Source organism: Camelus bactrianus, chromosome 15, assembly GCF_048773025.1.
Source record: "Camelus bactrianus isolate YW-2024 breed Bactrian camel chromosome 15, ASM4877302v1, whole genome shotgun sequence".
NCBI classification, from domain to species: Eukaryota; Metazoa; Chordata; class Mammalia; order Artiodactyla; family Camelidae; genus Camelus; species Camelus bactrianus.
The window spans coordinates 8,830,559-8,844,409 of record NC_133553.1 but is presented as its reverse complement, the minus strand read 5'-3'; positions in this window follow the sequence as shown (position 1 = coordinate 8,844,409).

Sequence of the window (13,851 nt, the reverse complement as noted above, 5' to 3'; positions counted from 1 at the left end):
TAAGGGGAGGTAGTAGCTCCAACTTGGTTTTACAGTGAAAACTGCAGGAACTTCAAACCGGCACTAGGAAACAGACTGAGAAACCAGAGTAAAATTTTCTCCTGCAACCCGTTCCCTTTGTGCTAGATGAACGAACGTTTCTCCACATGCTCAATTCTGAGAGATAAGTGGGTGTGAAAGCCGTCCTTCACATAGCTTGTTGGGAACACAAAGTTTCTTTTCAGTTGCAAACTCCACTCCATACATATATATGGGGAGGTACTAGCTCCAACACGGTTTTACAGTGAAAACTGCAGGAACTTCAAACCGGCACTAGGAAACAGACTGAGAAACCAGAGTAAAAGTTTCCCCTGCAACCCGTTCCCTTTGTGCTAGATGAACGAACGTCTCTCCACATGCTCAGTTCTGAGAGATAAGTGTGTGTGAAAGCCGTCCTTCACCTAGCTTGTTGGGAACACAAAGTTTCTTTTCAGTTGCAAACTCCACTCCATACATATATATGGGGAGGTACTAGATCCAACCCGGTTTTACAGTGAAAACTGCAGGAACTTCAAACCGGCACTAGGAAACAGACTGAGAAACCAGAGTAGAAGTTTCTCCTGGAACCCGTTCCCTTTGTGCTAGATGAACGAACGTCTCTCCACTTGCTCAGTTCTGAGAGATAAGTGTGTGTGAAAGCCGTCCTTCACCTAGCTTGTTGGGAACACAAAGTTTCTTTTCAGTTGCATACTCCACCTCATACATATCTAAGGGGAGGTACTACCTCCATCCCGGTTTTACAGTGAAAACTGCAGGAACTTCAAACCGGCACTAGGAAACAGACTGAGAAACCAGAGTAAAAGTTTCTCCTGTAACCCGTTCCCTCTGTGCTAGGTGAACGAACATCTCTCCACATGCTCAGTTCTGAGAGATATTTGTGAGTGAAAGCCGTACTTCTCGTAGTTTGTTGGGAACACATAGATTCTTTTCAGTTGAAAACTCCACTCCATACATTTATATGGGGAGGTACTAGCTCCAACTCGGTTTTACAATGAAAACTGCAGGAACTTCAAAACGGCACTAGGAAACACACTGAGAAACCAGAGTAAAAGTTTCTCCTGTAACCCGTTCCCTTTGTGCTAGATGAAAGAACGTCTCTCCACATGCTCAGTTCTGAGAGATAAGTGTGAGTGAAAGCCGTCCTTCACCTAGCTTGTTTGGAACACAAAATTTCTTTTCGGTTGCAAACTCCACTACATACATTTATATGGGGAGGTACTAGCTCCAACTCGGTTTTACAGTGAAAACTGCAGGAACTTCAAACCGGCACTAGGAAACAGACTGAGAAACCAGAGTAAAATTTTCTCCTGCATCCCGTTCCCTTTGCGCTAGATGAACGAACGTCTCTCCACATGCTCAGTTCTGAGAGATAAGTGTGTGTGAAAGCCGTCCTTCACCTAGCTTGTTGGGAACAAAAAGTTTCTTTTAGGTTGCAAACTCCACTCCATACATATATATGGGGTGGTACTAGCTTCAACTCGGTTTTACAGTGAAAACTGCAGGAACTTCAAAACGGCACTAGGAAACAGACTGAGAAACCAGAGTAAAAGTTTCTCCTGCAACCCGTTCCCTTTGTGCTAGATGAACGAACGTCTCCCCACATGCTCAGTTCTGAGAGAAAAGTGTGTGTGAAAGCTGTCCTTCACCTAGCTTGTTGGGAACACAAAGATTCTTTTCAGTTGCAAACTCCACTCCATACATATATATGGGGAGGTACTAGCTCCAACTCTGTTTTACAGTGAAAACTGCAGGAACTTCAAACCGGCACTAGGAAACAGACTAAGAAACCAGAATAAAAGTTTCTCCTGCAACCCGTTCCCTTTGTGCTAGATGAACGAACGTCTCTCCACATGCTCAGTTCTGAGAGATAAGTGTGTGTGAAAGCCGTCTTTCACCAAGCTTGTTGGGAAGACAAATTTCTTTTCAGTTGCAAACTCCACTCCATACATATATAAGGGGAGGTAGTAGCTCCAACTCGGTTTTACAGTGAAAAATGCAGGAACTTCAAACCGGCACTAGGAAACAGACTGAGAAACCAGAGTAAAATTTTCTCCTGCAACCCGTTCCCTTTGTGCTAGATGAACGAACGTCTCTCCACATGCTCAGTTCTGAGAGATAAGTGTGTGTGAAAGCCGTCCTTCACATAGCTTGTTGGGAACACAATGTTTCTTTTCAGTTGCAAACTCCACTCCATACATATATATGGGGAGGTACTAGCTCCAACTCGGTTTTACAGTGAAAACTGCAGGAACTTCAAACCGGCACTAGGAAACAGACTGAGAAACCAGAGTAAAATTTTCTCCTGCATCCCGTTCCCTTTGCGCTAGATGAACGAACGTCTCTCCACATGCTCAGTTCTGAGAGATAAGTGTGTGTGAAAGCCGTCCTTCACCTAGCTTGTTGGGAACAAAAAGTTTCTTTTAGGTTGCAAACTCCACTCCATACATATATATGGGGTGGTACTAGCTTCAACTCGGTTTTACAGTGAAAACTGCAGGAACTTCAAAACGGCACTAGGAAACAGACTGAGAAACCAGAGTAAAAGTTTCTCCTGCAACCCGTTCCCTTTGTGCTAGATGAACGAACGTCTCCCCACATGCTCAGTTCTGAGAGAAAAGTGTGTGTGAAAGCTGTCCTTCACCTAGCTTGTTGGGAACACAAAGATTCTTTTCAGTTGCAAACTCCACTCCATACATATATTTGGGGAGGTACTAGCTCCAACTCTGTTTTACAGTGAAAACTGCAGGAACTTCAAACCGGCACTAGGAAACAGACTAAGAAACCAGAATAAAAGTTTCTCCTGCAACCCGTTCCCTTTGTGCTAGATGAACGAACGTCTCTCCACATGCTCAGTTCTGAGAGATAAGTGTGTGTGAAAGCCGTCTTTCACCAAGCTTGTTGGGAACACAAATTTCTTTTCAGTTGCAAACTCCACTCCATACATATATAAGGGGAGGTAGTAGCTCCAACTCGGTTTTACAGTGAAAACTGCGGGAACTTCAAACCGGCACTAGGAAACAGACTGAGAAACCAGAGTAAAATTTTCTCCTGCAACCCGTTCCCTTTGTGCTAGATGAACGAACGTCTCTCCACATGCTCAGTTCTGAGAGATAAGTGTGTGTGAAAGCCGTCCTTCACATAGCTTGTTGGGAACACAATGTTTCTTTTCAGTTGCAAACTCCACTCCATACATATATATGGGGAGGTACTAGCTCCAACTCGGTTTTACAGTGAAAACTGCAGGAACTTCAAACCGGCACTAGGAAACAGACTGAGAAACCAGAGTAAAAGTTTCTCCTGCAACCCGTTCCTTTTGTGCTAGATGAACGAACGTCTCTCCACATGCTCAGTTCTGAGAGATAAGTGTGTGTGAAAGCCGTCCTTCACCTAGCTTGTTGGGAACACAAAGTTTCTTTTCAGTTGCAAACTCCACCTCATATATATCAAAGGGGAGGTACTACCTCCATCCCGGTTTTACAGTGAAAACTGCAGGAACTTCAAACCGGCACTAGGAAACAGACTGAGAAACCAGAGTAAAAGTTTCTCCTGCAACCCGTTCCCTTTGTGCTAGATGAACGAACGTCTCTCCACATGCTCAGTTCTGAGAGATAAGTGTGTGTGAAAGCCGTCCTTCACCTAGCTTGTTGGGAACACAAAGTTTCTTTTCAGTTGCAAACTCCACTCCATACATATATATGGGGAGGTACTAGCTTCAACTCGGTTTTACAGTGAAATCTGCAGGAACTTCAAAACGGCACTAGGAAACAGACTGAGAAACCAGAGTAAAAGTTTCTCCTGCAAACCGTTCCCTTTGTACTAGATGAACGAACGTCTCTCCACATGCTCAGTTCTGAGAGATAAGTGTGTGTGAAAGCCGTCCTTCACCTAGCTTGTTGGGAACACAAAGGTTCTTTTCAGTTGCAAACTCCACTCCATACATATATAAGGGGAGGTAGTAGCTCCAACTCGGTTTTACAGTGAAAACTGCAGGAACTTCAAACCGGCACTAGGAAACAGACTGAGAAACCAGAGTAAAAGTTTCTCCTGCAACCCGTTCCCTTTGTGCTAGATGAACGAACGTCTCTCCACATGCTCAGTTCTGAGAGATATTTGTGAGTGAAAGCCGTACTTCTCGTAGCTTGTTGGGAACACATAGATACTTTTCAGTTGCAAACTCCACTCCATACATTTATAAGGGGAGGTACTAGCTCCAACTCGGTTTTACAGTGAAAACTGCAGGAACTTCAAACCGGCACTAGGAAACAGACTGAGAAACCAGAGTAAAATTTTCTCCTGCAACCCGTTCCCTTTGCGCTAGATGAACGAACGTCTCTCCACATGCTCAGTACTGAGAGATAAGTGTGTGTGAAAGCCGTCCTTCACCTAGCTTGTTGGGAACACAAAGTTTCTTTTCAGTTGCAAACTCCACTCCATACATATATATGGGGAGGTACTAGCTTCAACTCGGTTTTACAGTGAAAACTGCAGGAACTTCAAAACGGCACTAGGAAACAGACTGAGAAACCAGAGTAAAAGTTTCTCCTGCAACCCGTTCCCTTTGTGCTAGATGAACGAACGTCTCCCCACATGCTCAGTTCTGAGAGAAAAGTGTGTGTGAAAGCTGTCCTTCACCTAGCTTGTTGTTAACACAAAGATTCTTTTCAGTTGCAAACTCCACTCCATACATATATATGGGGAGGTACTAGCTCCAACTCTGTTTTACAGTGAAAACTGCAGGAACTTCAAACCGGCACTAGGAAACAGACTAAGAAACCAGAATAAAAGTTTCTCCTGCAACCCGTTCCCTTTGTGCTAGATGAACGAACGTCTCTCCACATTCTCAGTTCTGAGAGATAAGTGTGTGTGAAAGCCGTCTTTCACCAAGCTTGTTGGGAACACAAATTTCTTTTCAGTTGCAAACTCCACTCCATACATATATAAGGGGAGGTAGTAGCTCCAACTCGGTTTTACAGTGAAAACTGCAGGAACTTCAAACCGGCACTAGGAAACAGACTGAGAAACCAGAGAAAAATTTTCTCCTGCAACCCGTTCCCTTTGTGCTAGATGAACGAACGTCTCTCCACATGCTCAGTTCTGAGAGATAAGTGGGTGTGAAAGCCGTCCTTCACATAGCTTGTTGGGAACACAAAGTTTCTTTTCAGTTGCAAACTCCACTCCATACATATATATGGGGAGGTACTAGCTCCAACTCGGTTTTACAGTGAAAACTGCAGGAACTTCAAACCGGCACTAGGAAACAGACTGAGAAACCAGAGTAAAAGTTTCTCCTGCAACCCGTTCCCTTTGTGCTAGATGAACGAACGTCTCTCCACATGCTCAGTTCTGAGAGATAAGTGTGTTTGAAAGCCGTCCTTCACCTAGCTTGTTGGGAACACAAAGTTTCTTTTCTCTTGCAAGCCCCATTCCATACATATACTTGGGGAAGTACTAGCTCCAACTCGGTTTTACAGTGAAAACTGCAGGAACTTCAAACCGGCACTAGGAAACAGACTGAGAAACCAGAGTAAAATTTTCTCCTGCAACCCGTTCCCGTTGCGCTAGATGAACGAACGTCTCTCCACATGCTCAGTTCTGAGAGATAAGTGTGTGTGAAAGCCGTCCTTCACCTAGCTTGTTGGGAACAAAAAGTTTCTTTTAGGTTGCAAACTCCACTCCATACATATATATGGGGAGGTACTATCTTCAACTCGGTTTTACAGTGAAAACTGCAGGAACTTCAAAACGGCACTAGGAAACAGACTGAGAAACCAGAGTAAAAGTTTCTCCTGCAACCCGTTCCCTTTGTGCTAGATGAACGAACGTCTCCCCACATGCTCAGTTCTGAGAGAAAAGTGTGTGTGAAAGCTGTCCTTCACCTAGCTTGTTGGGAACACAAAGATTCTTTTCAGTTGCAAACTCCACTCCATACATATATATGGGGAGGTACTAGCTCCAACTCTGTTTTACAGTGAAAACTGCAGGAACTTCAAACCGGCACTAGGAAACAGACTAAGAAACCAGAATAAAAGTTTCTCCTGCAACCCGTTCCCTTTGTGCTAGATGAACGAACGTCTCTCCACATGCTCAGTTCTGAGAGATAATTGTGTGTGAAAGCCGTCTTTCACCAAGCTTGTTGGGAACACAAATTTCTTTTCAGTTGCAAACTCCACTCCATACATATATAAGGGGAGGTAGTAGCTCCAACTCGGTTTTACAGTGAAAACTGCAGGAACTTCAAACCGGCACTAGGAAACAGACTGAGAAACCTGAGTAAAATTTTCTCCTGCAACCCGTTCCCTTTGTGCTAGATGAACGAACGTCTCTCCACATGCTCAGTTCTGAGAGATAAGTGTGTGTGAAAGCCGTCCTTCACATAGCTTGTTGGGAACACAATGTTTCTTTTCAGTTGCAAACTCCACTCCATACATATATATGGGGAGGTACTAGCTCCAACTCGGTTTTACAGTGAAAACTGCAGGAACTTCAAACCGGCACTAGGAAACAGACTGAGAAACCAGAGTAAAAGTTTCTCCTGCAACCCGTTCCTTTTGTGCTAGATGAACGAACGTCTCTCCACATGCTCAGTTCTGAGAGATAAGTGTGTGTGAAAGCCGTCCTTCACCTAGCTTGTTGGGAACACAAAGTTTCTTTTCAGTTGCAAACTCCACCTCATACATATCAAAGGGGAGGTACTACCTCCATCCCGGTTTTACAGTGAAAACTGCAGGAACTTCAAACCGGCACTAGGAAACAGACTGAGAAACCAGAGTAAAATTTTCTCCTGCAACCCGTTCCCTTTTCGCTAGATGAACGAACGTCTCTCCACATGCTCAGTTCTGAGAGATAAGTGTGTGTGAAAGCCGTCCTTCACCTAGCTTGTTGGGAACACAAAGGTTCTTTTCAGTTGCAAACTCCACTCCATACATATATAAGGGGAGGTAGTAGCTCCAACTCGGTTTTACAGTGAAAACTGCAGGAACTTCAAACCGGCACTAGGAAACAGACTGAGAAACCAGAGTAAAAGTTTCTCCTGCAACCCGTTCCCTTTGTGCTAGATGAACGAACGTCTCTCCACATGCTCAGTTCTGAGAGATATTTGTGAGTGAAAGCCGTACTTCTCGTAGCTTGTTGGGAACACATAGATTCTTTTCAGTTGCAAACTCCACTCCATACATATATATGGGGAGGTACTAGCTTCAACTCGGTTTTACAGTGAAAACTGCAGGAACTTCAAAACGGCACTAGGAAACAGACTGAGAAACCAGAGTAAAAGTTTCTCCTGCAACCCGTTCCCTTTGTGCTGGATGAACGAACGTCTCTCCACATGCTCAGTTCTGAGAGATAAGTGTGTGTGAAAGCCGTCCTTCACCTAGCTTGTTGGGAACACAAAGGTTCTTTTCAGTTGCAAACTCCACTCCATACATATATAAGGGGAGGTAGTAGCTCCAACTCGGTTTTACAGTGAAAACTGCAGGAACTTCAAACCGGCACTAGGAAACAGACTGAGAAACCAGAGTAAAAGTTTCTCCTGCAACCCGTTCCCTTTGTGCTAGATGAACGAACGTCTCTCCACATGCTCAGTTCTGAGAGATATTTGTGAGTGAAAGCCGTACTTCTCGTAGCTTGTTGGGAACACATAGATTCTTTTCAGTTGCAAACTCCACTCCATACATTTATAAGGGGAGGTACTAGCTCCAACTCGGTTTTACAGTGAAAACTGCAGGAACTTCAAACCGGCACTAGGAAACAGACTGAGAAACCGGAGTAAAATTTTCTCCTGCAACCCGTTCCCTTTGCGCTAGATGAACGAACTTCTCTCCACATGCTAGGTACTGAGAGATAAGTGTGTGTGAAAGCCGTCCTTCACCTAGCTTGTTGGGAACACAAAGTTTCTTTTCAGTTGCAAACTCCACTCCATACATATATATGGGGAGGTACTAGCTTCAACTCGGTTTTACAGTGAAAACTGCAGGAACTTCAAAACGGCACTAGGAAACAGACTGAGAAAGCAGAGTAAAAGTTTCTCCTGCAACCCGTTCCCTTTGTGCTAGATGAACGAACGTCTCCCCACATGCTCAGTTCTGAGAGAAAAGTGTGTGTGAAAGCTGTCCTTCACCTAGCTTGTTGTTAACACAAAGATTCTTTTCAGTTGCAAACTCCACTCCATACATATATATGGGGAGGTACTAGCTCCAACTCTGTTTTACAGTGAAAACTGCAGGAACTTCAAACCGGCACTAGGAAACAGACTAAGAAACCAGAATAAAAGTTTCTCCTGCAACCCGTTCCCTTTGTGCTAGATGAACGAACGTCTCTCCACATTCTCAGTTCTGAGAGATAAGTGTGTGTGAAAGCCGTCTTTCACCAAGCTTGTTGGGAACACAAATTTCTTTTCAGTTGCAAACTCCACTCCATACATATATAAGGGGAGGTAGTAGCTCCAACTCGGTTTTACAGTGAAAACTGCAGGAACTTCAAACCGGCACTAGGAAACAGACTGAGAAACCAGAGTAAAATTTTCTCCTGCAACCCGTTCCCTTTGTGCTAGATGAACGAACGTCTCTCCACATGCTCAGTTCTGAGAGATAAGTGGGTGTGAAAGCCGTCCTTCACATAGCTTGTTGGGAACACATAGTTTCTTTTCAGTTGCAAACTCCACTCCATACATATATATGGGGAGGTACTAGCTCCAACTCGGTTTTACAGTGAAATCTGCAGGAACTTCAAACCGGCACTAGGAAACAGACTGAGAAACCAGAGTAAAAGTTTCTCCTGCAACCCGTTCCCTTTGTGCTAGATGAACGAACGTCTCTCCACATGCTCAGTTCTGAGAGATAAGTGTGTGTGAAAGCCGTCCTTCAACTAGCTTGTTGGGAACACAAAGTTTCTTTTCTCTTGCAAGCCACATTCCATACATATACTTGGGGAAGTACTAGCTCCAACTCGGTTTTACAGTGAAAACTGCAGGAACTTCAAACCGGCACTAGGAAACAGACTGAGAAACCAGAGTAAAAGTTTCCCCTGCAACCCGTTCCCTTTGTGCTAGATGAACGAACGTCTCTCCACATGCTCAGTTCTGAGAGATAAGTGTATGTGAAAGCCGTCCTTCACCTAGCTTGTTGGGAACACAAAGTTTCTTTTCAGTTGCAAACTCCCCTCCATACATATATATGGGGAGGTACTAGATCCAACCCGGTTTTACAGTGAAAACTGCAGGAACTTCAAACCGGCACTAGGAAACAGACTGAGAAACCAGAGTAAAAGTTTCTCCTGGAACCCGTTCCCTTTGTGCTAGATGAACGAACGTCTCTCCACTTGCTCAGTTCTGAGAGATAAGTGTGTGTGAAAGCCGTCCTTAACCTAGCTTGTTGGGAACATAAAGTTTCTTTTCTGTTGCAAACCCCATTCCATACATATACTTGGGGAAGTACTATCTCCAACTCGGTTTTACAGTGAAAACTGCAGGAACTTCAAACCGGCACTAGGAAACAGACTGAGAAACCAGAGTAAAAGTTTCTCCTGTAACCCGTTCCCTCTGTGCTAGGTGAACGAACTTCTCTCCACATGCTCAGTTCTGAGAGATATTTGTGAGTGAAAGCCGTACTTCTCGTAGCTTGTTGGGAACACATAGATTCTTTTCAGTTGAAAACTCCACTCCATACATTTATATGGGGAGGTACTAGCTCCAACTCGGTTTTACAATGAAAACTGCAGGAACTTCAAAACGGCACTAGGAAACAGACTGAGAAACCAGAGTAAAAGTTTCTCCTGCTACCCGTTCCCTTTGTGCTAGATGAACGAACGTCTCTCCACATGCTCAGTTCTGAGAGATAAGTGTGAGTGAAAGCCGTCCTTCACCAACTTGTTGGGAACACAAAATTTCTTTTCGGTTGCAAACTCCACTACATACATTTATATGGGGATTTACTAGCTCCAACTCGGTTTTACAGTGAAAACTGCAGGAACATCAAACCGGCACTAGGAAACAGACTGAGAAACCAGAGTAAAAGTTTCTCCTGCAACCCGTTCCCTTTGCGCTAGATGAACGAACGTCTCTCCACATGCTCAGTTCTGAGAGATAAGTGTGTGTGAAAACCGTCCTTCACCTAGCTTGTTGGGAACACAAAGTTTCTTTTCAGTTGCAAACTCCACTCCATACATATATAAGGGGAGGTACAAGCTCCAACTCGGTTTTACAGTGAAAACTGCAGGAACTTCAAACCGGCACTAGGAAACAGACTGAGAAACCAGAGTAAAAGTTTCTCCTGCAACCCGTTCCCTTTGTGCTAGATGAACGAACGTCTCTCCACATGCTCAGTTCTGAGAAATAAGTGTGTGTGAAAGCCGTCCTTCACCTAGCTTGTTGGGAACACATAGTTTCTTTTCAGTTGCAAACTCCACTCCGTACATATATATAGGGAGGCACTAGCTCCAACACGGTTTTACAGTGAAAACTGCAGGAACTTCAAACCGGCACTAGGAAACAGACTGAGAAACCAGAGTAATAGTTTCTTCTGCAACCCGTTCCCTTTGTGCTAGATGAACGAAAGTCTCTCCACATGCTCAGTTCTGAGAGATAATTGTGTGTGAAAGCAGTGCTTCAAATAGCTTCTTGGGAAAACAAAGGTTCTTTTCAGTTGCAAACTCCACTCCATACATGTATAAGGGGAGGTAGAAGCTCCAACTCGGTTTTACAGTGAAAACTGCAGGAACTTCTTACCGGAACTAGGAAACAGACTGAGAAACCAGAGTAAAAGTTTCTCCTGCTACCCGTTCCCTTTGTGCTAGATGAACGAACGTCTCTCCACATGCTCAGTTCTGAGAGATAAGTGTGTGTGAAAGCCGTCCTTCACCTAGCTTGTTGGGAACACAAAGTTTCTTTTCTGTTGCAAACCCCATTCCATACATATACTTGGGGAAGTACTAGCTCCAACTCGGTTTTACAGTGAAAACTGCAGGAACTTCAAACCGGCACTAGGAAACAGACTGAAAACCAGAGTCAAAGTTTCTCCTGCAACCCGTTCCCTTTGTGCTAGATGAACGAACGTCTCTCCACATGCTCAGTTCTGAGAGATAAGTGTGTGTGAAAGCCGTCCTTCACCTAGCTTGTTGGGAACACAAAGTTTGTTTTCAGTTGCAAACTCCACTCCATACATGTATAAGGGGAGGTAGTAGCTCCAACTCGGTTTTACAGTGAAAACTGCAGGAACTTCAAACCGGAACTAGGAAACAGACTGAGAAACCAGAGTAAAAGTTTCTCCTGCTACCCGTTCCCTTTGTGCTAGATGAACGAACGTCTCTCCACATGCTCAGTTCTGAGAGATAAGTGTGTGTGAAAGCCGTCCTTCACCTAGCTTGTTGGGAACACAAAGTTTCTTTTCTGTTGCAAACCCCATTCCATACATATACTTGGGGAAGTACTAGCTCCAACTCGGTTTTACAGTGAAAACTGCAGGAACTTCAAACCGGCACTAGGAAACAGACTGAGAAACCAGAGTAAAAGTTTCTCCTGCAACCCGTTCCCTTTGTGCTAGATGAACGAACGTCTCTCCACATGCTCAGTTCTGAGAGATAAGTGTGTGTGAAAGCCGTCCTTCACCTAGCTTGTTGGGAACACAAAGTTTCTTTTCAGTTGCAAACTCCACTCCATACATATATATGGGGAAGTACTAGCTCCAACTCGGTTTTACAGTGAAAACTGCAGGAACTTCAAACCGGCACTAGGAAACAGACTGAGAAACCAGAGTAAAAGTTTCCCCTGCAACCCGTTCTCTTTGTGCTAGATGAACGAACGTCTCTCCACATGCTCAGTTCTGAGAGATAAGTGTGTGTGAAAGCCGTCCTTCACCAAGCATGTTGGGAACACAAAGTTTCTTTTCAGTTGCAAACTCCACCTCACATATCTAAGGGGAGGTACTACCTCCATCCCGGTTTTACAGTGAAAACTGCAGGAACTTCAAACCGGCACTAGGAAACAGACTGAGAAACCAGAGTAAAAGTTTCTCCTACAACCCGTTCCCTCTGTGCTAGGTGAACGAACGTCTCTCCACATGCTCAGTTCTGAGAGATATTTGTGAGTGAAAGCCGTACTTCTCGTAGCTTGTTGGGAACACAAGATTCTTTTCAGTTGAAAACTCCACTCCATACATTTATATGGGGAGGTACAAGCTCCAACTCGGTTTTACAATGAAAACTGCAGGAACTTCATAACGGCACTTGGAAACAGACTGAGAAACCAGAGTAATAGTTTCTTCTGCAACCCGTTCCCTTTGTGCTAGATGAACGAACGTCCCTCCACATGCTCAGTTCTGAGATATAAGTGTGTGTGAAAGCCGTCCTTCACCTAGCTTGTTGGGAACACAAAGTTTCTTTTCAGTTGCAAACTCCACTCCATACATATATATGGGGAGGTACTAGCTCCAACTCGGTTTTACAGTGAAAACTGCAGGAACTTCAAACCGGCACTAGGAAACAGACTGAGAAACCAGAGTAAAAGTTTCTCCTGCAACCCGTTCCCTTTGTGCTAGATGAACGAACGTCTCTCCAAATGCTCAGTTCTGAGAGATAAGTGTGTGTGAAAGCCGTCCTTCACCTAGCTTGTTGGGAACACAAAGTTTCTTTTCTGTTGCAAACCCCATTCCATACATATACTTGGGGAAGTACTAGCTCCAACTCGGTTTTACAGTGAAAACTGCAGGAACTTCAAACCGGCACTAGGAAACAGACTGAGAAACCAGAGTAAAAGTTTCTCCTGTAACCCGTTCCCTCTGTGCTAGGTGAACGAACGTCTCTCCACATGCTCAGTTCTGAGAGATATTTGTGAGTGAAAGCCGTACTTCTCGTAGCTTGTTGGGAACACATAGATTCTTTTCAGTTGAAAACTCCACTCCATACATTTATATGGGGAGGTACTAGCTCCAACTCGGTTTTACAATGAAAACTGCAGGAACTTCAAAACGGCACTAGGAAACAGACTGAGAAACCAGAGTAAAAGTTTCTCCTGTAACCCGTTCCCTTTGTGCTAGATGAAAGAACGTCTCTCCACATGCTCAGTTCTGAGAGATAAGTGTGAGTGAAAGCCGTCCTTCACCAACTTGTTGGGAACACAAAATTTCTTTTCGGTTGCAAACTCCACTACATATATTTATATGGGGAGGTACTAGCTCCAACTCGGTTTTACAGTGAAAACTGCAGGAACTTCAAACCGGCACTAGGAAACAGACTGAGAAACCAGAGTAAAAGTTTCTCCTGCAACCCGTTCCCTTTGCGCTAGATGAACGAACGTCTCTCCACATGCTCAGTTCTGAGAGATAAGTGTGTGTGAAAGCCGTCCTTCACCTAGCTTGTTGGGAACACAAAGTTTCTTTTCAGTTGCAAACTCCACTCCATACATATATATGGGGAGGTACAAGCTCCAACTCGGTTTTACAGTGAAAACTGCAGGAACTTCAAACCGGCACTAGGAAACAGACTGAGAAACCAGAGTAAAAGTTTCTCCTGCAACCCGTTCCCTTTGTGCTAGATGAACGAACGTCTCTCCACATGCTCAGTTCTGAGAGATAAGTGTGTGTGAAAGCCGTCCTTCACCTAGCTTGTTGGGAACACATAGTTTCTTTTCAGTTGCAAACTCCACTCCGTACATTTATATAGGGAGGCACTAGCTCCAACACGGTTTTACAGTGAAAACTGCAGGAACTTCAAACCGGCACTAGGAAACAGACTGAGAAACCAGAGTAATAGTTTCTTCTGCAACCCGTTCCCTTTGTGCTAGATGAACGAACGTCTCTCCACATGCTCAGTTCTGAGAGATAA